At 42.1% G+C, this 26,508-nt stretch overlaps 1 long non-coding RNA gene across 2 annotated transcripts in view; it reads left to right on the plus strand.

Moving 5' to 3' along the window:
* LOC147010783 (uncharacterized) overlaps window positions 1-5,995 on the plus strand; it is a 19,800-nt gene extending 13,805 nt beyond the window's left edge. For both annotated transcript variants that reach the window (XR_015052531.1, XR_015052530.1), the window contains one exon: window positions 5,270-5,995. This is a non-coding gene — a long non-coding RNA (uncharacterized LOC147010783). The remainder of the gene's footprint in view (window positions 1-5,269) is intronic.
* Window positions 5,996-26,508: the final 20,513 nt, after the last annotated feature.

Here is a 26,508-nt window from a genome sequence, read left to right on the forward strand (position 1 = left end):
TTTTGTGTTTTTCTCAAAACTGGAAAAATGACTTGGGCACTTTTGTTATGAGGGTAACGATTTGCAATTCAGCAGCTAAAAATTCTGTGATGAATATCTCACTAACAATGTCCCCCTCATCGCTCCATTCACCGCCTCATTTTATTTTTTCTAAAAGTGGATGCAGACGGGCTTTGCGAGGACAGTATGGGCAGGCGCTTTCTAGTTTTATATTAACCCAAACCAGCATCACCGAAACGCACCGTTTTAAACCATTCACCACACCCCTCTGCACTGCCGGCTCCCCTGCCCCTTCTCAGTCCATGGAGCTCTTCTGCCTCCCCCCACCCCTCCATCTCGCTGGCTCTCCTGCCCCTTTCTCAATCCATGGAGCTCTCCTGACCCCTCCCCCTGGGGGGGGCAGGCATAACTACATGCTGCCTTGGTATGTAACAATGGGGATTCATTTACCAATGCAATGGCGGTTGAACAGTAAGACCGAATATTGATTGAGAGCTTGCCATTTGGGAGGGGGGGGAGGGAAGGAGGATAAATTTACCCATGAGAGGAGTGCTTTAACCTCAGTGTTGCCCCCATGTAGAAAAGGAAATTGTAATAACCTCTGCCACCACCATGATGTGGCACTACAGGGTACACATTTACATGGAGAATTTACGCCCCATCCTGCCCCCCACACCACAGTGTGAGGCTGCAGCACATAGCATATGTTACCCACACACAAAGTTGATTTTGTAACTTAAAAGATGTGACCGTGCATAGAACATAGAACATAGAGAGAGAGAGAGAGAGAGAGAGAGAGAGAGAGAGAGAGAGAGAGAGAGAGAGAGAGAGAGAGAGAGAGAGAGAGAGAGAGAGAGAGAGAGAGAGAGAGAGAGAGAGAGAGAGAGAGAGAGACAGAGAGACAGAGAGACAGAGAGAGAGAGAGAGAGAGAGAGAGAGAGAGAGAGAGAGAGAGAGAGAGAGAGAGAGAGAGAGAGAGAGAGAGAGAGAGAGAGAGAGAGAGAGAGAGAGAGAGAGAGAGAGAGAGAGAGAGAGAGAGAGAGAGAGAGAGAGAGAGAGAGAGAGAGAGAGAGAGAGAGAGAGAGAGAGAGAGAGAGAGAGAGAGAGAGAGAGAGAGAGAGAGAGAGAGAGAGAGAGAGAGAGAGAGAGATATGGGGGGAGAAAGAGAGAGAGAGAAGGGTTAATGGGGGTAAACAATGATCATGGGTCAGGATGGGGGATACCCAAGATGGCGATCTGCACTGCCTGCTTGAAACCCTGGAGGGAAGAGGGAGACGCAATATATATTCTCTGGAAGACAGTGAGTGTTCTATCGACGGGAGAAGCGACAAATGGAAGAGTTGAGGTGTGCAGTGACAACCTGGATTTTGGTAGTTTAACCAGGAACGGTTTACTGGAAGAACTCGTGCGTCCTGGTGTTGTGCAGTGGAGCAATGTGCAAGGATGGATGGAAAGAAAGAGAGAGAGAGAGAGAGAGAGAGAGAGAGAGAGAGAGAGAGAGAGAGAGAGAGAGAGAGAGAGAGAGAGAGAGACAGAGACAGAGACAGAGACAGAGACAGAGACAGAGACAGAGACAGAGACAGAGACAGAGACAGAGACAGAGACAGAGACAGAGACAGAGACAGAGACAGAGACAGAGAGAGAGAGAGAGAGAGAGAGAGAGAGAGAGAGAGAGAGAGAGAGAGAGAGAGAGAGAGAGATATTTTGTTTTTTGCCTTTTATAGGTATAGATAGCTTGAAATAAAATAAAGATTTTAAAGGTTGTAGAAAAAAAATTCTGAAGTTTATCGTCATTGATGTTGCTTCTTTTACACGACCTTATTTAACAAGTTATATTAGTTGTTCATGCTTGTTCTTCGTGTCCATGACGCCATCCTTAAAAACAGTAAGTTTCCTGTTTGGAATGATTTTCAATTTTGTTTGACTGCCAGACAGGCAGATAGACTAATAAAGGTTTCTCACTCTTCTCTGCACATGCACGATCGGGACAAATTCAGAGCCAAGGTCCTTTACTGCAAAAATACTGGTTTCATATGTTTCATATTTTCCGATTCATGTTCCAATTCGTGTTCAAAATATAAGATTCAATTAAAATTAAGTTGTTCCTCAATCATAAACTGACGTTTGTGGACAGACAGACACGCAGACAAAGTGAACCAATTGCTTAATCCCACTTTTTGCTTTGCGTGTACGCGGTAAATATATACACTTTTGTATTCAGAGGAAAATATCAAGTTTGCATATTGTGGACCTATAATGTGTTGTTTTTATAACTTTTTTTAATGCCCTGCATATATTGTTTAAGCTCCTTAAGTGGATTAAAACCTTTTCTTTTTAATATCGATCATTCATACTTCACAGTTCCCTGTTATCACTTGTGGCCAAAATAATATCTTCCATTGCTATTGCTGTACCTTTTCAACAGTTTACTATTTTAAAACTTCTCGTTTCCTCTTTCACCACAATGTCTGTCCTTTATCTCACCCGGGACCTCTCTGCCTCCCTAAATATACATAGTGAATGTGCTATGCGGAAACTATGTTAAGCTCTCACAAAACGCAATTTGCACTCATCTGCTTTCACTCGGAATGAATGCATCAGCCTGAAGGCAGCAACACTTAGGGTTATAAACAAGAGAATTACAGGGCATTGTAGCTACTGGCACTTCTTATTTCAGTGAGATCACAACTGCTTTGGAACATTGCTGATAGCTACTATAAAGGTGAATTAATAGTCAGCCCTTCAAATATATCTCTCCAAAACAAAAACTTCACTAATCATACCTGGAGGAACAAGACAATGAAAACAGTACAACCTATTATACAGGAAATATTTGAATAAGAATTCTGCAACGGTGTTCCTCTAATACTCCTCCGTACAGTGCTCATTTTAGTTCAGCAGTGCTGGCTAACCTTGTATATTTTGGGACTTTCTGTGTTTTTATAGGCGAGGAGAATGTAGCTGATTTGGAAGCTGCCAGGAGGAAATTCCTCCTACAGGTCAATCATCTCCTTGTAATATCGCTTAGTAATATCAGGCAACAGGTAACACATTGCCTAAAATAATTCGCTGGCCTTTTGCAAACCATCCTATCTTTATACCATGGAAAGGTCCAAATTGTCTCAGCAATCAAGCTGCAGATTTTTTTTTTCTGCTGTTCAGTCTTTGGCAGTTTTTTTTTTTTTTGGCCGTTTATAGTTTTATTTATTCCACTATCCATGCAAATAAGTCTTTCTCAAATAAATGCTATGTCATAACAGTATGTTAATATTTCAAACAACTTTGTTGAAAGTACAAACAAGGGACCTGCATATGTTGTTTATCGCACAAGTATTCCATGATTTTTGGAACCCTGTCCCAATCCCTCATGCATACCATGGACACATCAGTCTGAAGCACTCCTTCCCCCTCCCCCCCCCAAAAAACAAGCAAACAAACACTCAAACGAAGACCTTATTGGAACTTGGTCTCTGCAAATGAATACAATACTGCTAGAATATCTAATTTTTTTGTGTTCAGAAATCTAGACTCATAGAAGAGCTATAAGATGGAGCAGCAGATTCTGACAGAGGATCAAAGGGGAACATGGAGACAAAGACATCACACATGAGTGGATGAGTGGCAGAAAGGAAAGGGTGGGTGAGGGGTCACTGAGAGTTGAAGAGGGTGGGCGGTATTTGCAAAAGTATGAAGTGACAATGTTCAGCACTCTTGAAGTACTGGATGGAAAGACACAAGACAACAAACACAGGGAGTCAGTCCCATAGACAAAATAACCGAGGCATGAAGGAACGGCGGTGAGCATTTAGCTTTGGATTGGGAAGAGTAGCCAAGTGTGAGATTCTGAAAGAATGTGTGCAACCTTAGCAGGCTGAGAAATGAAGGATCAATGGGAGGGTAGGAGGAGTAAAGCCAGCAGTGAGGCGGTAGAAAACTGAGAGTCCATGAACCTGCCTGCGATATACCAAAGCACAGAGAGGCTTGGAATACACAGAGAGGCTTAGACTATTGTCTCTAGGTGACCACGATGGGAAGCAGCTGCACCAGTCTAGAGTGGGTACCCTTACTCCATGATACATTGGATGAAAGCCGGCTTAAACACTAGGTAATGAGCTCTGAGTGGCTTATAATGAACTTAGTTCTGCAGGGAATACTGAGATGTCAGCCGGTCAAGTCATTTTGGCAATGTTGTCTGCCCATGAAGGTTGTAACTGGCTATTATAAAAGTTTAAAAGCAAACATGTATTAAAAATGTAATGAAGCTGCATGCGTAAGAAGCCTTTGAACCCATTGGCTGGAGAGCTAGCTTGACTGCACCCACAACGGTTAGGAAGAAAATCTGCGTCCACCATGTTGGTTTTCTGGAAAGTGTAGGACCTTTTCGGAAGTCTCATATTCACAATTTGAATTATCCGAGCTGTATAACCACAATGTATTATATATGCACGGAAGCAAGAGGCAATTAGGCATGTTTTTTCTTCATGTACACAAGCTGGGTTTTTTTTGTTTTTTGTAATGGATCGAACCAGCAGTCTGGGCAATACATGACCAAATGAATAGATGAGCAATTTGTATAATGAATGAAGGTTTTTGTTTGTCATTAGCCAGAGTTGTCAAGGCTGAGTAGTGTGAAAACACAGAAGTGTCATCATCAATGATCAGCTACTGTAGGAGTGTGTTCCATTACCAAGCAGCTTTACCAAACGGTTTTGAATGAAGTGCTTTCTTGAGTGCTTAATAAACCACTTGGTGAGCACTCTACAAGCTGCTTGGTAATGGAACACACTCCCAACCCACTGACTGATTGCAATTTTGAGCGATTTGTATTGTTGTGGTGATGGAAAAAGACTCCCATGCATTTGGATACACATAGCAGTTCCCAGCAACAGTTATATCTTTAATTTATATCATCAGGATAGACTTGCTTCCCGTTGTTTTGTAGGCATGAGGGACAAATGCATTGTGTGGATTTAGCTCGGTATTTCCCCCTTCATATAACTTACAATCCACACTCCATCCACCTTCACATCCAGTAGTGTATCCAGTATTCTGTGCCCCTGCTGTGCTGTGCTCCTCTCCCCGAACCTCTAATTCTCTACAACATCTTCACCCTTCATACTGTGATTCCTCGTCATGCCCTCACCCCCTCACTTCTCAAACTGACAAATTCCTTTCATTTATAAAAACCCTTCATTTAAAACACACATTACATGCACATTAGAGAATTGCACGCTCACAGCACGCATGTTGAAAGTACCGATTCTTCCAGAAAGAAAAGCGTCCCATCAGTTGCTGTGGTTCATTCTTGATGACATTCGAAGACTCGATGAGCCAGGAAACCATGAGCGAGTGGAAAGAGCCTCAAACCACGACTGCACTGGCCCCAATAAAAAGGAAGCATGCGGGTGGACAAGCGGAGCCACTGGGGAACATAACAACTGAGAGGGAACGAACCTACTACCTGATGGAGCTGGCATTACCTGTGTTGTGCCGGCACAAGACTCTGACTGAATGAGCTATCACTTGCCTGCATGAGTCACTGCCCAATGAGCGGGCTAGCGCAAGAGTCCAAAGGCAGACAGCTGCATGAAAACTTTTGAACCTGATGGTTCCAACCACTTCACACAGCATTCCGACACCACATTAACACTCCCAATATCCCTCTCCACCACACCCTTCCCCTCCTTCACTTTGGTCCCAACATAGGCATGCACTGTCTGTGTCTGGGAAACTACGAGTTGATCCAATACTCCACTCTTCCTCTAATACGCTCGTCTACCTTCTTCTCATACGCTCGTCTACCTTCCCAGATGATTGATGGTGTCATGTGCTATGTTTAGCTGTCGATTGGACTGTACAAGTGGACTCTGCAAGTGCTCAGATAAATCACTTTTCTCATGTATCTTAATTGTGCATTTCTTTTGTGATTTCAATCCATGCATTGTAAAAACTTGCTCATGATTGCCATTGTAAATACATGCCATCACTGATTAAATAACTGTTGCTTTATTGTCCTGATTGAATATATGTACTTGCTGAACTTTTAAATTTTTCTGACCTGCTTGCTTCCTTCCTTTCCTCCATTGGTCAGATTTAATGTGTCAGCATAGATAAGTGGGAAGTTATACCCCACCGAATGGCTCTGTGATTAGCCAACAGCCATCTACGGTTCGTTCAGTTGTACATAATAAATAGATGGGTGGCTGTTGGGGGGGGGGCATGGCCTCTAGTTCAGGTTGCCAAGCCAAAGGTAAGGTAACATGTAACTAAAGAGCGAGAACCCTGCTAGATTTGGTGATTCTAACCGTGGGCACAGGCTGTCAGACTGCAAAGTTATCTGTGACACTGGCAGCCTCATGTCCGGAGGTCGAGGAGAAAAATCCAGAAATGTTGTTTATAGAGAAATGTTTTGAAAATCAAAAATGTTGTCTATAGAGAAGTGCTTTGAAAACCAAAAACATTGGATATAGAGGTGCTTTGCCATCAAAATCTTACTTTTTTTTGCAAGCAATACTGCAACAGGCAGTCAGCTAAACGTATATAACCACCCATTAGAATTCCCTTTCCAAGAAATTGCTTTGGCTGCACCAACACTCTGTAAAGAGTATGGTACATCAAAAATCAACAAATTATAGATACACCTCAAACCTCCATTGGAGCACTCAAAATCTTCTATGCAAGTCAATAAGCTCTAACTTCCGATACATTGAACCATTTTTGGCTTACGCACAAAGGGATTTTGAAAAATGGTAAGAGCTTCCTCAAATGCTAGGAACCTTCTCAAATGAAATGGACCTGAAATCCCAGAAATGCCAGCTGAATTCTTCCCACAACTGTTCAAGAATCTGAAGGTGTTTGTTCTTGCACATGAATTCCTCTTCCAGGAGCTTTTGGAATACTGGCAAATGGGCAACATTGCAATCCTTCAGATGCTTCTGCAGAGGAGGAGGAGAAGATTGGGACCATACTCTGTGCAGAGCGTTGGTGCTGCTTAAGCAGTCTCCTTGGCTATTGGATACAATCGCCACTCCGACACAGTATACCAGCATGCTGGCACTTATTTTGCCAACCTCGGAAAGATGACAGGCCGAGTTTACCCCACCTGGTATTAATTCAACAGCTGAGCGAGATTTGAACTTCTGCAGAGTTTCCCCACAAAGGACTTCACGCTGTTGAATGGAGTAGATACCAACTTTCCATGACTTTGCAGTTTCAGATTCAGTTTATTCCAGAAGACTGGTGATATCATCTAATAAAATGGTCATACAGCCATGTAGTATTGCTTCGATGAGTTAAGTGTTTTTTATTATTCATAAATTCAGCAAAATCTTTCAGAAGAAAGAAATGCTTCAGAGTGACACCTCTGTTCATTCATCAAACTGCTGTGAAATAGACTTCTCCACACTGTTTAAAATTTCTCCAAGGACTTAAATTGATAATGATTCAAGCCTCTGTTTTTAATGGCATTCAAACATATGACTATGACATTTATGGCATGCACCATCTTGAGCACTTCCTGATTAATTCAATAATATAGTGGTAATTAATAATGTACTGTGCATAACTCAATCTTCTATAACTTTCCTGTTTAAGAATGCCACAACACCTGTTTTTCCTCCTGTCATAACTGGTGCGCCATCTGTTGTGAACCAATGAAAAATGACAACGTCATATTGCTTCCATCTAATGCACATCACAGTGCGTAAAAGATGTCCATTACTCTATTTCCATCTTTGAGATCTATGAGAATGAGGAGTTCCTACAAAATGTCATTCTTCTATCTTGGACCAAAAATATGGAGGTGAACAGAATCAATGATGTCAGTGCTTATGCCACAAGCTTCCCTACTTTTCTTGAAATTGCTTCTGAAGATCATTTCTAACATCTTCTACTCTGCATGAGAGTGTCCTTTCAGACACCTTCATAATACAGTATTTCATAACTCACCATCACGAACCTCTTTGCGAAGCATAAGCCCCAATTGCAGCTTCATTTACTTGGATAACTTTCTTGAAAACATACTGCTGAGCTACAAGTTATCGATGCAACTGTTCCAGTTTTTGTTTTCATTTATCTCTGACAAATGCTTCGTAGGAATATTGATTTGTCTTGTAATTGTTCTAATCTTCATGTTCACAACAATTGTTTGTTGACCAATCAAGCACATTTTTTCATCTTGAAATTATTGTTCTCATCAAGATTTAGCCGACCATGTTTTTGTGCTGACTCTATGTTCTAATTCTTTAACAAAACCTTTGAAAAAGATTCTTCATCAGTGTGCATTCTACAGTAGCACTATAATGTTAATATATCTTCCCTTCTCTACAATGCCCCAAGTCTTTTCTTTCCAAGAGAATACAGGAAAAACAATTGAAATGTTAAACGAGGATTAGGCTGCATCCAGTCTTCTTGGGCCTTGTGTTGAACTTTGCGAACCTCTTCATTATGCCCTCAACATCGGCTAAATTTTATTAAATCATCGTACTTGAACTTTACTTTGGTTCTCCAAGCAGTTAACTTTGTTTATTGTCCTTGAAGTATCAGTTGAAGATTTTCTGATGTTGATTTTTAATTCAGTACCTCTTCAATTTTACTCTTCCATAAACCATGACTTCAAAATTTATTTTTACCTCCACCACCAAAGGTGGATGGAGGTTATGCTTTCACCCCTGTCTGTCTGTTTGTCCGTCTATGAGCAGGATATCTCAAAAATTATGGACGGATTCGGATGAAACTTGGACAGGTTGGGTGCATGACAAGGACGAATTGATTCGCTTTTGGTGAAGATCCAGATCCGTGAATTTATAAATTCATAAAGTGATTCTTCATAACTGAGAGATAAGGCCAAAAACTATATATACGAGTATATAACATGATATTTCCAAAAGTTTTGGATGGGTCATGACAAAACTTGGTGGATGAGTTTGGTAGGTGACAAGAACAAGCCGATTAGATTGTGGTTCAGGTGCAGATGCAGATCCAGCCCACATCAGTAGGGTACAAAACGTAAACTATTCAGCCTGGCCTAGGTATGTGCTTTACTGAGTGCCATTCTAGTTTAAATCTGAAATTATGTCTTAATTGTCCCTCTTTTTTTTTGCCTGTTTTCTTTTTTTTTTAAACAAAATCAGATTTTGTCATCTTCAGGGAAGTCTCCAACTACTTCTCTTTGTCAATGATACTTTGCAGAATCTCCAATTCTTATTGATATTTTATACTTTAATGGAAGATGTTTAGGAACAAAGGGGTCAAGATTAAAATACCGAATTTTTTTACAGGCGTAAGATGCATCATACCACCATGTATGACACATAAAGCTCACGTAAAGTTCCTAATAGAAACACGTTCTGTTGTCCCCTCTCTCTCTCTCTCTCTCTCTCTCTCTCTCTGGGTTTCATGAACCTTAACTTGGCATGTATGCAAGCCCCATTTCCTGAGCAGTTTTGACGTTAAAGCGAGGTGCACGCATGCAGCTGCATGCAGACAGTAAAGGTGCCCATGGCACAGACCCATTACAGTTACTCTGATATTCACAGACAGAGAGATTGAGGGAGGGAGGGAGAGTGACTCTCAGCCAGGAATCACTTTCCATTAGTCGCGATGGATGCTGATGGCTGCCGGGTTAGCAGTACAGCTATTCCTGCTCTCACTGCACCCCAGACTCACTATCAGGCATTGGAGCTGCAGTTTTCTGGATGTCTGCTCATCAGCAGTGCCTATTAAGGTGACCTCATGCTTGATAGAGAGACCACTTGCTGTACTATCAAAATACACGTTACCTTCTTCCTCCCCACTCGGCATTGTGAGACGATGTGCACCGATAATATCAAAGTATCTCTGGCCACATGGGAGTGGAAGTGACATGATTGTGCAAAAAGAATAGCAACAATCAAACTGACACAAAATGCTACAGATAAGTGCCTGATGTACTTAATGGGTTTCGGTGTGCGACCACTCTGTGCTTGATGCATCCGGCCTCTTGTTATCAGACAAACCCCTGTTCGATCCCCTCATACCATGTGCAACATGCTTCTCACACTGACCATTGAATTCCTTCCTGCCATTTCACTTCGTCATGATGCCAGCCAGCTACCTTGGATATGAGAGCACAGCAACTTGGTTATTCTTTTGTACTGCAAAAGTTGACATGATATTCCTTTAACATGATATTCCTCAAATGATTGTTTATAATCTGGATAATGCATGATAATTAGGGTGCAAAATTGGACAGGAATAAAGTTGCATCACTTTTACAATGGAAGTGTGAAATCCAGAATGGAATTTGGTTGTTATAATGGTTGATTATGAGCAATGCCTGAAAACATACCCTGAAATCCCTCTAATTTTTTACGCATTACTCTGTAAGTGAAACCAGACATACAGTCACCGTCTTCTTTGTGGAAGAATGGCATTTTGAAGGATAACACTTCGTTATGTGCATATTACAAGCAAGAAAGAAAATATTGCTGTGATGCAGGTAACATTGTTACCCCGTGTACGCGAAGCAAAAAGCATGGTTAAGCAATTGGTTCATGTCTGTCTGTGTGTCTGTCTTATCAGTTTATGATCGAGGAACAACTTATTTAAATTGATTGTTATATTTTAAACATGAATCGGAAGATAAATAGGAAGACAAGTTTGCTGTTTTACAATACTTTGTCTCTGAATTTGTCTCGATCGCACATGCACAAAGAGGAGTGAGATAATATTTTTACTCTGCATGCCTGTCTGCCAGTCAAACAAAATTTAAAATCATTCCAAACAGGAAATTTACTGTTTTTAAGGACGTTATAAAGGAAACAAGTCTGAAGACGACAATGGTTCACGAGTGGTATTTGACGATGTAGATTGTTTCAGAAGTCAAGGATGAGACAATGTGATAATTTTTGACCAAGTTATAAAAATGATCAACATGATGTGGTACGAGTGACAGGTTATTAGCTGCAAAATGTCGAAAAACCGGTTTCGTTCGACAACTTTCAAAATTTGACCTTTGCAGAACCTTTAAAGGTCACAAAACAATATTGTGGATATTAAAATAAGGAAACAGGATACGTGCTATAGCTTATTGGAGTTAGTTCGTCGAAGAAGGTCGAAAACCCAGTTCGATTCCCACAACTTTGAAAATTTGACCTTTGTGGCCTTTAAAGGTCAAAGGTCAAGGATTATGATCTTTGGTGCAAAACGTCCTCTGGAACATTCCAGGAACAATATAACGTCATATAGGCTATATGGCATTTCGCACTCCTCGGATTATCCATACTTTGATTAAATCAGCGTAAAAACAAACTTGAATGGGGCGCCACGGGCAAGGTGTTCGAAATGGAGCAAAATGGTTTGAAGACTTTAGGTGGGGAATGACCTCAACATTATGCATAAAAATATTTCCATCCTCGCTCTCAAAGTTTGGGCGGTCGTATGATTTTTATGTCAAAATTCTCAATTTTCTAAGTTTTTGACCTTGTGACCTTAACCTTGGGACAAAATGAAAAATCGGACAACGACAAGTTTTAGATAATTCATTTTGCCATTCAAATACCGAAGAACCCATTCCATTCAGTGAATTCTCTAGGAGAAGATAGATTTTTAATCCGACTACCCCCTAAAAATGGCTATTTTTTGGGCGTGGCTCCGCCCACAATGGGCGTCGCATGCCCTCATCCAGGAAAACACAACTAGACATTGATATCGAACACATAACCAAGTTTCATCAAGATCGGATCAAAGTGCACGGAGTTATGCTCTGCACAGACAGACACACAGACACACAGAGAGACAGATAGACATAACGAATATCGTGGTCACTCTGGCTGGCGCTCGTGAACCAACAAATAGCAGGCACGAAGAACTAATGTAATGTGGTCGATAAGGTGGTGTGGTAGACACTGCGTAAAATGGTGGTAAAACCCAGAATTAATTTTTTTAATCTGCCTTCAAACCTTTTTTAAATTTAAATTGAATTATATACTTGAACGTTGTAGAACACAAGTCACCTTCATAATACTTCCAAGAACTATGCTATATATCTTGATATATAGCATGAGAGGAGGTGGAATGAGAGATGGTACAGTATTGGGGTGAATAAGAGGCCGCCGAGAGCAGGATACATATGATGCTGATTGACGCTGCATTCTATGGTGATCAATAAAGCTTCCATCTCCTAAACTGTGACTCAATGTCGTCTTATTACAGTGTATAAGAGTGATGTACAAGACAGCTTCAGTGGCGCTAAACTTCTGGAGTTTAAAATAAACGATATTTAAAGTCATCATTTTATTAAAATTGAAGTACATACCTAAACACTGTGTGGGGTATTCTGTTCTATGAACCATATCGTTTGATTACGTAGTTGACCTACCTTTTCAGCATTTCTACAGTATATCATTTCCAGAGGCATAATCATTTTATGTGTAATAACGTATGTACAATGAAGGGATGTTTGGTAAATTTTCCATACAATGCTATTACTTTGTTCAGGGAATTACACATTCTTTACTGTTGTGATATCATAAGAGCAAAATCTGGTAAGAAGAGCCATCACCTACACACTTTCTCATCGGCAGCATGTGTCAGCAATGCATAGGAAACACTATACGGGTTAAAATAATTGGCAAAAGGTAAGTTTGTAGACTACTGCTCATTAGTATTGGTGGAGTTCAGCATGGCTACCTGTCGATTCACTGAAGGGCTTAATCAAAAGACAGCGTGTTGTACTTCACAAACACATTGCATGTCCATCTGTGAATCGCAATGAGGATGTGAAATGAATTTGAAACATGCGAAAAATGAATCTTTTATAGCATGTAGTTGTGTGTTGCTGCTGTTGTGGCTGTGGTTGTTGTTGTTGTTGTTTGTGTGCTCCTGTGTACTTTTATATATTTTTTTATTGCTTTGAGGAATATTACTATCTATAATTTTGTGTGGTCCTTCCATGTCCTTGTAAAGGCTTCCTACTGTCATGGAATAACAAATGTTACCGTTGGAACAGCTGCATGTAGCTCCCATTCCTTTTTCTTCTTCTTTTTCTTCTTCTTCTTCGATCCTGGAAAAACAGGGCTTTAAAAACAGACATCTTTTTGATTAAACGGACACAAAAATTTCTTCCAAGTAAATCAATTATTAGCTTTCCAACCAAGTATTTCGATTATTATCCTTTCCAAGGTACCATTTTTATTATTCTACAACAGCAGCAAGCGTAACATGAAAGCTTGAGGGTCTGCTTCTTCTTATTCATTTTGTTAAAGCAGGGATTTTAAAACATGCCAACTTAAGATTAAAAGGACACAATTTTTTTTTCCAAGCATTGATCATTAACTTTCCAATGCTACCAATTTTACAATCATACAACAGCAGGAACCCTTTAGAATGAAGCGTGACACACAGATGGGTACTTTTCTTATTAGTAATAGATGTAACATCACACACCTCTGGCCAGCACTTTGCAATGTCCCAATGGCCAGCCTCATAACCAAAACCAGTTAATTGGATACTTGTTCTCTGAACCTCCTAAATTGTTTCATTTAGACTCTAATTTCACCACGGAAGCAAACAAGTAACACCACCTTGATTATACATGAAATTTTTTTTATACACAAACATAATTGTGTGGTAAACTAAAGAGCACAGCATATGATCAAGAAAACGAGCAATCAGAGATTGCAGACCCTCACCAGGAATTGTTTTGTGTGGTGCCTACGTAGTTTTGTGTTGTGTGATTTGTGTGGTGTTTGTGTCCTGGTGTGTTATGTAATTAGTATTTGACAAACTAGAACTACCACTTTATACTAACTGCTGGCAGTGATGGCTGGGTACCAAGACGTCCCGCTTTGATGCAACTCCGCTTTGATTGAACACCTGACCCTGACCCATGATGTATAATTATTCATTTGAATTCAGAATGGGATTAAAATAAATTCAATTCAAATCAAATGGAAGACCAAATACTGTAGGTACAGGACTGCATTGGAGTCATCAGAAGGAACCCAACCAAACAAAAAGCAAAGATGAAGTCATCAGGAGGAACCTAGATTTGATTTGGGTTTCAGCTGCTACTCCTCTACCCTCAAACCCATCCAGGCACAACCAAGTGAGCCTCATTGAAAATAAAAATAAAAAAGAACCCAGATTCAAAAAATTAAATAATTATGCCAGCCACACCATGCGTCTGATCAGGTTGAAATTTAAAGCATATATTCCCCATCACTACTAGATTATAATTTGAAGTTTCATGTCGATCAATTAAGTGGTTCAAAAGAAAGAAAATTAAAAAAAAAAATTCAATCCAATATGGCTGCCAGACCATGTGACCTATCAATTATTCATGAACAACCTGGTATCCCCAAGGTTTGGGGAACGTGTGTGAAGTTTTCCCTCGATCTGTCCAGCCGATCTGGAGAAGGTTTTTTTAAGTTTTTAGGGTAAATACAATATGGCTGTCAAATCATGTGACATATGTCATAAGTGGGAATGTTTTGTTCCTTATGAATGGGCGGTCATAGCTCTAAAGTTTTGCCTTGGTCTGTTCAGCCGTTTCAGCGAAAAAGATTTTTGAAAGTTTTTTTCAAAATATAAAATATGGCTGCCGAACCATGTGACCAATGACATCATCAATTTTTTTCTGTCCACCAATATATCCCAGATCCTCAAAAATTTTCATGCTGATTGGATGTAGCATTCTTCATATGCAATTGTGACGTCACAATGAAGGCACCAATGACATTATACAAAAATCAGTGTTATTCCTCATGAGGAGTACTTGCAATGTGCCAAGCTTCAATTTTTTCGGAGATACAGAAGTCCAAAGTTTTTCCTTTTTTCCAACATGGCTGCCACAACACATGACCAATGACGTCATAATTATCATTAAAACATTTGACATGAGTAGTCGCTCCTATGGTGAAAATTTTGTGTCAATCCGACAAGCGGTTGCAGAGAAAAACTACACTTATGCTCTGTGCAGTCAAACAAAAACAAACAACCAGACAGACAGACAAACGGACCCAAATGCAATACCCTCTTCGTCCTGCAGCATAGTCTGATATTTCAGATCAATTGTTCAAATTTGCATAAAAGCACCAAAATTGGTACACATGTAGAATAATGTATTCCGAACAATTCTCGATATGGAGCCACCCGAGATTGTGCCTTGGTCAGCTTCGGTGACCATTTTCCCAAATGGCCGCCATTCTACTTTAGCGAAATTGGCTATATGCTCTTATTTTCTTATTGTATTGGTGGTAGATATAAGGAAAGTGTAAAATTCAGTAAATTGACCATGAAAAGGCGTATTCAAATATTTTGAGCCAGTATTTTCTTCATGGTGACATGTCTCCTCATTGGCATTTGGATGCATGTTCGCCTCCTCAAACTCTATGATCACTCTAGCCACCATGTCACGCAGATGGACCAGTATCCACCGGGCATAGTTTATATGGTCCAGCATGAAGAACCATGGGACTATCTCAGTGAGAGCATCCAGGTACATGATGAAATCTCCCTCTCTCAGAGATTGCACGTAGATTAGGATGGAGAGCTCCAGATCCAGGACTGTTGCCCAGTACAAAAACTGGGGAGAGCTGTTCTCTTTCTCATGGCACCAGTCTTCGAAGTCCTCAGGAGGCTGGTCAACTTCTGCAAGGTCAGCTGGTCAAAGCTGACCAAGGAAAAATCTCGAGTGGCTCCATATCCAGAATTGTTCAGAATACATGAGTCAACGTATGTACCAATTTTGGTGCTTTTATGAAAAGTTGAACAATTGGTTTGCTATACTGCAGTACTATCTCCTCTGGCAAGGGTAATAACCAACAACAATAACCATCAACAATGCAGTGGGCCAGCAGGGAAAGCTAAATAACAAGGGGAAGTAATAAATTAAAATTAAGGAGAAAGATTCGTAGAGGAAGAACTAATGAAAGTTGTCAGTCCAAATAGGAGGATGCTGGGAGTTGAAGAAGACAAGGAGCAAGAGCCGAAAAGAGCAAGTCGAAGGAGAGGTGATTGTTGACAGCCAAGGCGAAACAGTCGCTGAGTGGTGATCACACTTAGCTTTCAGTGAGAGAGCTATGCAGGCTTCCACAACATGCAAAGTGCCTTGGTGGTAATGTGGACTTGGAGGCAAAGGTGGAAATGAAATTGCTCGTTGAGCAAGGAATTGCCGGAATAACTTTGTCATATCTCCATGATCTCTGAAAAAACAAAAACCTGGAAATCAATTTGGTTCTTATAAGTCGATAGTGCTATTGTTTAATGAGTTATAGCACTTAGTTTGGTCATGATCATAACTTGGAAGTCAATCGGACTTGAAATGGCGTTTTTATCGCAATTTTAAAGTTTTGACCCCGACCCCCCCCTGACATTCGACCCCTGACCGCAAAGAAGGGTGTTGGTGTGACACCCCAATGAGACATATGGTTGGATGCAGTATTGGAAGATGCACATTTTGGATTTGGTTTGAAGTCGATACGACCATTTTAGCGGACATTATTGCGAAAATAAGAATTTCGGTTTTTTCGGTCACCTTGACCTTGACCTTTGACCAAGATTCACCAAAAACGACAAGCGTCTAAGTTGGACCATGGCCGACGTCTGTACCCAGTTTGGCCATGGTCGCTGAAACGGTGTGGCTGCTACAGGGTAAACAAACACACAAACAAACAGACAGACAGACACACAGAATGACACACACAACCGACCAACGTAATTGCCGAAATCCTTCGGATTCCGGCAATTAACAAGACAGAAGCAGTGCAGTGGTGCACTTATGCATTCAACCTTATTAAAGTGCTGATACTGTGAGTTCCAGTTACAGTGGAGAAGTCAAGATCGTAACGTGGAATTTCTCCACCTTTGTGAGAGGGAAGCTCTTGGGCTGGAGAGACTTTGCAGTGAGGTAGAGTAGGAGTTGGGTAGTGTTCTCAACAATAGGCTGGTCATTTTTCTACAAAGACGGAGTTGTCACTCAGCATTAGCTGAGCAGTGTCCATCATTACTCCATAGTTCAAAAGTAAAGTAAAAAAAAATGAGGTTAATGTACTAGAGATGGACTTCAAGAACCACCACCAAGTTTTGAGATGGTGAGACCATAAGTTTTGGCCCACAGGTGAGCCAGAAGTTCAGGTAAGAAACCAAATCCTTAATTGTACTGCCTTTAGCTGGACTTGAACCCACAACTTCTGGCATGCAAGTCTATTATTGTCATCATTGTCACTGGTTGTTTCCATTGGCCAATGAATATATCTCATGATGTTTTATTTTTGGGATGGGTGTAGCATGGGCTGGATGGACAGAGTTGCCTTTTCATACATCCTGAATTTCCTTGTGTATGACTCAGGGATGTGGCTCATCATGCCAGTGTCATGTTTCTACCCCCATCAACCCTGGCTATCAGTTTACTTTCCCTTTGTCTATATTTAAATCCCATTTTGCTCTTCAGCTGTTGAACTTTAATAAACTTTAATATTTACATCCCTTTTTCACTTATTGTACATATTGTACTTAGTCTACTCTTTTTGAAAGATAGTGTAGGATCTTTAACATTCACTAATGGAATACATACTCGCACCACTGCCAGCACTGCACCAGAATTGTATTTTTATGTTTTGTCTGATGTTTTTTATTGTGTATTGTGGGAGAAGTGTGACTGTATGGTGTCAAAATTGGTATGTCAGGTCACGTGCCAAGCTGTGATTGGACACAACCTCCATGTCACAACGTGGGGTTTTCCATTACATCATTTTGCTCCACACCCGTGTGCGATGTCTCATGCCAGGTAGTGATTGGACTTTAGCTCCGCACCATCGGCGTGCTGAGTCATGATTGAACCCCAACTCAATTTGACCAAAATGTGGAGGACCAGACGATAAAAATCCAACATCTATCAAGTCCAGAGAGAGAAGTTGGGGAGAAGTCGGGTAGACAGTTGAAATGTGAACAGACCGGTTCAGAGGGAGCTCAATGTGTGGACTGAACAGTCGGGAGAGAGCTCGACACGTGTACCGAGTGGTCCAAAGGAAGTTTGAGGTGTGTACCGAGGGATCCAGAGGTATCTTTACCTGTGTACTGAGCAGTCCAGAGGGAGCTCAATGTGTGGACTGAACAGTCGGGAGAGAGCTCGACACGTGTACCGAGTGGTCCAAAGGAAGTTTGAGGTGTGTACCGAGGGATCCAGAGGTATCTTTACCTGTGTACTGAGCAGTCCAGAGGGAGCTTGACATCTGCACCAAGTGAACTTGAAAATGTGGATTATGAATTTTTTTTCATGACGTATCTAATAAAACCAGTGGCATTGTGGTTATAGAGTTGACTGAGTTAGTGAGGTCTGCTTTTCGCTTCTGATCCCAGCCGAGTTAATCGAAAGACTTTAAGAATGGTACACGCAGCTTCCTTGTTTTATGTTCAGCATTTAGATGGAGCACGGGCCCCCGTGGGTTGGCGTCCCAGGGGAGGAAGGGATAGGTTTCCTCTTAATTGCCTTACTGACTGCGGAGAGAATAGCAATGTCACAAGATTGTGTCGTCGGTACCCGGATGTCATGTCATTTTCCCTGATGTCGTCGGTTGTGTTTGTCTGAATTCAAGTTCAGGTGTGTGTGTGTGTGTGTGTGTGTGTGTGTGTGTGTGTGTGTGTGTGTGTGTGTGTGTGTGTGTGTGTATGTATCGTTGGTTGTTATCTCCATATGCGGGTTTCACAAGGCAGAACCAAGCCCTCCCATGTCTCAAAGTATCCACCTACATGTGTGCGTATGTGTGTGTGTGTGTGTGTGTGTGTGTGTGTGTGTGTGTGTGTGTGTGTGTGTGTGTGGTGTGTGTGGTGTGTGTGGTGTGTGTGGTGTGTGTGTGGTGTGTGTGTGTGATTTGTGTGCAGCACCTTGATGAGAATTTGACCCTAAAAAATAGCATTGTAATTGAAAGAATTGCCTCTCTCTCTTCCTCCCTTTCACACTCCCATTTTTCGGACTTCTCTGTGGCCCTCATTGTGCTTTTCCACCGCCACCCCCACCTCACTCAAAAAAGCGAAAACTGCCACCACCGATGAGTTATTCTCAATGACATGTCCCTTTGTCTTGCCAAACAAACATTTCTAATTTCCTCTTGTCGTTTTAAGATCTGCATCCTTGAGTATGGGTGCCTTTCATTCAAATTTGTTTTTTTCAACCTGGGCCACAAATGTGAATTGATGAAGTATCGAGAGCACGGTGTTAGACAAGATGGATGTGTGATGGCTTTTACCTACTTCAGACGGTGAAATTTTAGAGGAAATAGGTAGTTCATTTAGGTTTCAGCCCCACCCCTCTCATCACCTCTCACCACTCCTTTCACCCCCAATCCGCTATCTTCATTGCTGTCAAAATGGAGAGACTATAACAGTGGATACAGAGGGGTTAATTGAAAAATTGGGCAGTGGTGGTGCAATAGGCCTCACTGCATGTGTGTCGAGCGGAAGGCTTCAGTTTCCCTGAGTGAACGGTGCAAGGACGAGGTGCTGGACAAAGCATGCTTTGTGCAACGCACCGGACGGCTTTCATTAGGGCTCTTGCCAGCCTGACCGGCCGCGGCCCAGTGAAATTTGTACATGGAGCGATTACCTGAAACTTCCTGTCATTTCATCAGCTCCCCTGTGCCTGCTCTGGGGTCATGAGGATTGGAGAGAAATCCACCCGAGGCAAATCAGCCCGAATAAAGCATGAGGATTGCAAACTGGTGGTGGGTCATCTGTTCTTGCAGCTGTTTTTCTGACATTGGGGTATTTCCAATTCCCTAAAGTCTCTCTCCTTGTCCACTTCGCTAGTGGTACCCATTTTCCTTCTGTTTGTTTCATCTTCTTGCTCTGTTCTTAATCTTTTAAAGTTGTTTATTAACAATATGCTCAATGCTCATACTTTTTGTTGTCTGAAGAAGTCTGTTTTGGTACAAGTCAAAATGCCTTCATTGCACGAGGGGAATACTAACCAGAGTTGGTGTCAAAGCCACCCAATGCTCGCCTGTTTATACATTTATCGTTTTTAAAAGGCAAGTCTAATAATTAATATTTTTATAATTCTCTAACAATTTTTTTTTGGGGGGGGGGGGGTTGGAAATCACTTAAAACATGTAGAAATGCAAAAAAAAATTTCCTTTCTCTAACAATTTTTTTTTTGGGGGGGGGGGGGTTGTAAATCACTTAAAGCATGTAGAAATGCCCCAAAAAAATTATCTAACAAATTTTTTTGGGGGGGGGACCAAGTCCGAAATCTAATGGCATGATCCTTGGACCATACCTAACCCCCCCCCCACCAGGTTTCGTCGAAATCCTAATCACTTAAAACATGTAGAAATGCAAAAAAAATAAATCAAAATTTTGTTGAAAAAAAGTTGCAAAAACATTTTTTTCTCTAACAATTTTTTTTTGGGGGGGGGGGTTGCAAATCACTTAAAACATGTAGAAATGCAAAAAAAACATTTTTTCTCCAACAATTTTGGGGGGGGGGTTGGAAATCACTTAAAACATGTAGAAATGCAAAAATAAAAAAATTTTCTCTAACAATTTTTTTTTTGGGGGGGGGGGGGTTGGAAATCACTTAAAACATGTAGAAATGCAAAAAAAAAAAATTCTAACAATTTTTTTTGGGGGGGGGGGACCAAGTCCAAAATCTAATGGCATGATCCTTGGACCATACCTAACCCCCCCACCAAGTTTCGTCGAAATCCGTCGAGGAGTTTTTCCGTAATACAAAAAATTTAACATTTTCACGCTCACGCTCACGCCGGGGTATCGCTATAGCTCTCTGTTCTTCGAACAGGCGAGCTAATAACGATATTCTAATCAAGAAAGTAGGCTGATACTGTATGTTTAATTATTCATGAAGGTGATGTCCAATTTTTGACAAGTTCATCAATTCTTCAATGGAAGAACCCTGCCCCATCTCCCACCCACCCCCCCTCCCCCCGCACAGTGCAACAAATCAAATTCAAGTTTGTTTTTATACAGACACTTTAACTGACTCGTCATCGATGAATGCTGTTTCACTGGATCGATTTGTATGACTGCAATCGATCAACCTGGGTTAAGATGAATTGATAATTTGGTCAAGAGATCTGCTTTCATATTTTGTTCCGTATCATTAGAAACATGAAATTCAACACATTGACTTTTGTTGCAGGATGCCTCCGCTCAAGAAATACATTTTAGCTAAACCCATGTGGCAGAAACCCTTGTATTTGAATAGTTAGTTATTCCAATATTGGGAGCTTGATTATCTTCTTCAATGCCTCTTGAATTTTACCATTTGTCCTTCAATCGTTATCTTCAGCTGGAAAGAACACAAGTTTTTTGTATTTTTCACAGGATTGTTTCGAGGTTTCCTGGCTTGTACAAATGGATACTCGTGAGCCGAGATTGATCCTGGCAAAATAAGTTCATAACAAAACTTGTCTTTGTACAACTTACTGCAACAATTAACACTGAATTTTTATATTTTGACTTTTACCACCATCTTGTCTTTCTTTTTTTACTAATCTAATCCTCCTTTATGCTTTTATAGACATATTGTGATGGTTTTGGAAACGTACCCCAGGGGGAGAGCATACAGGGACATATCAGTGACCTGAGGATGAGTTATTTCAATAGTCTATGTGTAGGGAGACCTTTGCCCCTTGTTATAGGATTGGGGGGGAGGGAGGAGGACATGCATTGAGGTTAGTTTGTATTTCCCCGGTGTGGTTTTCTCTCCCCCATTGCTGCTTTCAATCTTTCTTTCAATACCCCATCAGTCGTTTTCAACAATCACCCCCATCCTCTGCCTTTCTCAATCCCCAAATAATCCCCTTCACCAAATTCAATTCAAAAATTCCTCCTTCACCCCATCGGTCTTACCTTCAACCCCGCAGCCAGTCGATCGTTCCTCAGTTCGTCTGCATCCCTCTCCATTGCCACTCCATCATTGGCTTGTTGTATTGGGAACATTTGGTCTGCCTGTGGTCATTAATCCTTCAGACCGATCGGATTACCTTCACCGCATCGGACTTTGTACCTTCTCACATGCATGTCTGTGGCACAAAGTGCAACGCTTTTCCCATACGTAATAAAGTGTGGTACATCTTGCATGCATGATACAGTGGCATACAGTACAGATGATGTTTTACACGCAGGGAGGGCCTAGGGGGCGTCCGCGGTGTCTTTCGTGTGCACAAGTGTGGTGGGGAGTTTTTATTTATTTATTTATTTATTGAATACAATGTTGAGCCTCGTATGAGAGCGAACACAGAACGTACAACAAGGGGAGCTTGAGGTAAGAGGGGTGGAAGAGGGAAGGACAAAACAGTGGGGAAGAGAGACATTAGGAGATCTGTGGAAGGGAGGGGGATGGGGTGGAGTACACTGGGTAAACAAGATGGACACTACATGGACTTTCAGGAAGGAAAGCTGGGAATTTGAAGGAGATGGGTTTGGAGTGGATTAATGGGGGTAGAAAAGATCGTGGTTTTGGATGAGTGAAGATAAGAGCTGGTAGTGAACAGCTGTTTTGAAGACGTGGAAGGAAGAATGGAATTGAAGAGAGTGTGGGAGTTTGTTCCAAAGGTGGGGAAAAAAGGGAATGAAAGAGTGAAGGTGAGCAGTGATTCCTGATTTTGGTCGTTTTACCAGAAGTGGGTTGCTGGCAGACATTGAGCACCCTGCGGAAATATGGGTGGGGGGGATTGCAGACATATTCCATATATTCCATCCACATATTGCAGACAGAGCAGGGGGGACGAGACCAGAGAAGAGACAGTAGAAGACATAAAGACCACCGACCTGCCTGTGGTGAGAGAGTGAGAAACCCAAAGACTTAGCCTCATCGCAGAAGATACCAATGATCCGAAATGCTTTCGTTTCCACAGCGTGAAGCTGAGAAAGATGAGAGGCGAGAGCATCAGCCCAGAGGGGAGAGCAGTACTCTATCAGGCCGCAGGCGAAAGCTTTGTATGTGGTCAGGAGTTCAGGTGGGCCGAGGAAGGACTTTGCACGATGTAGGATGTCCAGTTGGCGACTGGCTTTGGAGGCCAGGTTGGAAATGTGGTTTTCCCAGGAAAGAACATGGCAGGTAGTGATACCTAGAAGCTTGAATGAAAGGACTTCTTCCAGAGGATTGTTGAGAAAGTAGATGGCGGTTTTTTCCAAACGGTCCTTTCAGAGAGACATTGTGAATGTGTGAGATTTGTCCGGATTGAAAGACATGTTCCATGTGTTGGACCACTTTGTGATTTTACCCAGATCTGCAGTGAGTGAAGAAGCTGCTGCTTACCAGCCTGAGGGATGGCAGATGGCACGACAAAGGGTGGAGTCATCAGCAAAGGGATAAAGAGGATTTCCAGAGAGTTTGAGAGATCATTGATGAAAACCAGAAAAAGAACAAGGCCCAGAACGCTACCTTGAGGAACTCCAGCATGGACAGGAAGAAGGGATGAAAGAACTCCATTTAGGGCCACACGTTGACTGTGACAGGAGAGGAAGTCTGTGAGCCATGAGTGGAGATGGGCTTGGATACCATAGGAAGAGAGTTTGGTGAGCAGGGCAGGTTGCCAGACCGTGTCAAATGCACGTGAAATGTCCAGGGATACGGCTCGGATTTCCTGTCTGGCATTGAGGACCTCCATCCATTGATGGGAGAGCAGAAGCAGCATTCCAGGGTAGAGTGACCTGGTCTGAATCCAAATTGATGATCGGAAATCAGGCCATTGGAGAAGAGGAAGGATTTAATGTCTGAAGCGATGATGGATTCCATAACCTTGCTGATGATTGGGAGAAGGCCGATTGGTCTGTAGTTGCAGGGATCTGTTTTTGCACCTTTTTTATGCAGAGCAATAATGCTTGCTGATTTCCAAGCAGATGGCAGATGACCTTGAGCAAATGTGAGGGTGAACAGAACAGAGAGAGGGTGAGCAAGAGCAGGTTTTTCAGACACGTGGGCTGATGCCATCTGAACGGATTTCAGAATCTGAGTCGAGGTTTGACAGCAAGTTCTCCACCTTGTCAGGAGAAAAGGACACAAAGTCCAGGAACAGCTGGGTGCGACTGGGTAAGGTGGGTACAGAAAGCGATGGGTTTGGCACACAAGATTTAGAAGCAAACACGGAGTTTAGGCATTCAGCCTTTTCATGTGCAGTGTCAGCTGTGCGGCCATTTGAAGTAAGGGAGGGATGGAGGGGGAACATACACCAGAAACAGACTTAACTCGATGCTACCAGGATTTGGAGGAGGGAGACAGGTTTGAAAGTTCAGACTTGAGATTATAAAGATGTTGTTTTCTGACTCTCCTGAGGGTAGACACACACTTGTGGAAGCTTTGTGGAAGGAACTGGGATTGCCTTCAGTTGGATTTGCCTTCCATGAGGTGAAGGCAAGTTGTTTCAGGACAACAGCCTCATCACAAGCTTCAGTGTACCATGGATGGGATGAAGGATCGGACAACTGAAGACGAGATTGGATAATTCTGTCCATGAGAGAGAGCAAATTTCTTTGGAAAAATTCCCAGGATGAGTTTCTGTCGGTGAGAGTAGAAATGGGAGACCAGTCTAAAAGTTTGATGGCTGCTTGAAGACCCTTCCAGTCAGCCTGAGTGAAATGACAGACTCGACAGTGCTGACGTGGTTCTCTAATAATGGCCAGAGAGATGTGCACTTCAACAAGCATATGGTTAGATGAACCGATTGGAGCAGAAGGAGAATTGCTGATAACATTTAGGAGATTGCAGAAGAGCTAGGGGAGAGGGTCTGATTGGGAGGAGGACAAAGGGCTTGGTGGTGATGGGGTGGGGTGCAGTGGGGAGAATTATGAGAGGGGGCAAAGGGAAGTGGGAGATTAGAGGAGGTGGAGGAATTAGTTGGAAGAGAGAGAGTGGGGGAAGGAGGCAGCCTTATGGATGTGAGTGGGGGGCAGCTTTGAGTCGGGGGAATGAGGGGGGGATTTGAAGGGGAGACGTGAGAGGGGAGATTTGAGCGAGAAGGGTGTGGGGGGAGCTTTTGGGAAGGGTGAAGGGAAGCTTAGAAGGGGAAAAGAGAGGGGGAAGCTTGCTTTGAAGAGGTTGGAGGCGGCTGATTTGAGAGGGAGAGGTGAGAGGGGAGCTTTGAGGGGAGGGGAGATGATGAGAGCAGGCACGGCCGAGAGAGAAGGGAGGGTGGGGAGAGGGGAAGGATGAGACTGGGTGGTGGTATTGTAAAGATGGGGTGGGATGGTGGAGGAATAAGAATGGAGGGGGTGGGAAGAGTGGGAGGTATGATGAGATTGGAGGAGGTGGAAATAAGGGGAGACAGATTTGAGAAGGTGGAGTGACGGGGAAGATTTGAAGGGGAGGGGGAGGTTTGTGGGAGAATTGTGAGAGGGGAGAATTGAGGGAGAAGGGCGAGGGGGAGAATTTAGGGAGAAAGGTGTGGGGGGAGCTTTTGAGAAAGGTGAGGGTGAAGCTTGGTGGGGTGGGGGGTGGAGAGAGTGAAGTTTGCTTTGAAGAGAGAGGCAGTGGCTGATGGAAGATGGAAGCAGGCAGGGGGAGAAACAAGATTCAATGGGCTAGGAAGAAGGGGAGGTGTGAAGAAAGGAAAGAAAGAGCATGTTTGAGAGATTGAGGATTGTTCTGAATGAGAGTGAGACATTTGTGGATTGTTCTGAATAAGTTTGCACTGAAGTTGGAAAAAACAAGAACGCTTGATGGAAGACGAACAAGCAAATGGAATTTTAAAACATTTTTGGTCAGAGATACGTTTAAATACATTTGAGGATGGATGGAGTTCAGAAAAGTTGAGAGAGTGGAGAAAAGAAGTGTTGTAACAGGTGGAATCTTTAGACACAGGATGAAAGAAAGGTCAAACTGAACACAGGTTTTGAAGAAGATGAACAGGGCAGTGATTGGAAATTGAAGCATTTTTTTAGAGACCATTTTTAAAAAAAATATATTTTTTAAGATTAGGGAAGAGGGGGCAGAGTAAAGGAAAAGTTTGAAGAAAAGGTCGTGGAAGTGTGTGGTGAATACCTTCATGATGAGAGTGGGATTGGCAGGGAAGGGGAAAGAGAGAAAGAAGTCAGTGGAGGAAGTCGCGTGGTTACTTACGTGAGGTATAAGGGAAGAAGGGAAAAGATTTTATTCGTTGTTTAAAAAATATATATTTTAAGACATGAAACAGAGGGTATAGTTGGGAGAAATTGAAAGAGGGTGGAGGGAAATGTGGAGAAAATAAAAACCCGAAAGGAATAAATAGAAATAAACATGATCATGCACACAGATGGGAAGAAGGGTAGGCCTCAGTGAACCCGATATGAAAAGACTGACAAATACTCACCAATTAGCACAAGTTTTGAAACAAAACCGAACGAGGAACACAGTAAACACGGAGACAACAAAATAACTGTCAAAACGCAACAAAAAAACAAGCAGTCATCGACTGGTACTTACGAAATCGTCTACTTGACCTCTGACCTTGTCGAATAAAAGTCGTCTCTCGAGAAGGTAGCGACGCAAACCAGAAGTTTCTACGAATATTCTGCACCAAACCATCAAAA

Source organism: Eptatretus burgeri, chromosome 16 (genome assembly GCF_056783735.1).
Source record: "Eptatretus burgeri isolate ZD-2024b chromosome 16, Ebu_testis_v1, whole genome shotgun sequence".
Taxonomy (NCBI): domain Eukaryota; kingdom Metazoa; phylum Chordata; class Myxini; order Myxiniformes; family Myxinidae; genus Eptatretus; species Eptatretus burgeri.